Below are 661 nucleotides of genomic sequence, written 5' to 3'. Positions count from 1 at the left end.
ACAGTTAAAAATTAACAAGACTAAGTCAAGACCTAGTCTATGCCTGGACCACATATGATTAATGTGTGAAATTCAGGACTTAGTATAAAACTGTTATGGAGCCGCTGTAAACAACTGACATCATTGAATCATATATACATTCAGCCTCGTGTCGGCCAGTTTCAACTCTTGTCTGTTTGCTTCCCTCCTCCTCTCTGTGCTCACATGTACAGTATTTTAACACAGCTGAATTAACAATGTGGCGGTTCTCACTTACATGTTTTTCTGTTTCTCTTCTAACACAACGGAAAGTTTGAAACAGTGACTGAAACGTGGCCCATTGATGCTACATGTTAGCTTCCACGCTATTTCCAAGCTGCTGCTTTGCAATGCTAGAATCCTGATTTTCCTATTATGACCATGACGTCATCTGACAAAGTCACCATACACATAAATTACAGACAAAGACTGTGCTGTGATTTAGGTTATGTTCACTAGGAAAGTGATGACTCCGGGGAAAGTTAGAAGCAACAGAATATGTTTATTTTATTCCTCAAATAGCACACTGCCTCGGTCTACACAACAAACTGCTTGCCCGGCTTTCTACCGCTCACTGAAAACTTTTGTGAGTTCTAACAAGTTTTTCATTATTAGCAGTTGGACAAATTGCAAAGGGAAATGA

This window comes from Seriola lalandi, unplaced genomic scaffold (genome assembly GCF_002814215.2).
Source record: "Seriola lalandi dorsalis isolate HSWRI2012SDOR001 ecotype SW California unplaced genomic scaffold, Sedor1 jcf7180002054986, whole genome shotgun sequence".
In the NCBI taxonomy this organism is placed as follows: domain Eukaryota; kingdom Metazoa; phylum Chordata; class Actinopteri; order Carangiformes; family Carangidae; genus Seriola; species Seriola lalandi.
This window is presented reverse-complemented; position numbering follows the sequence as displayed.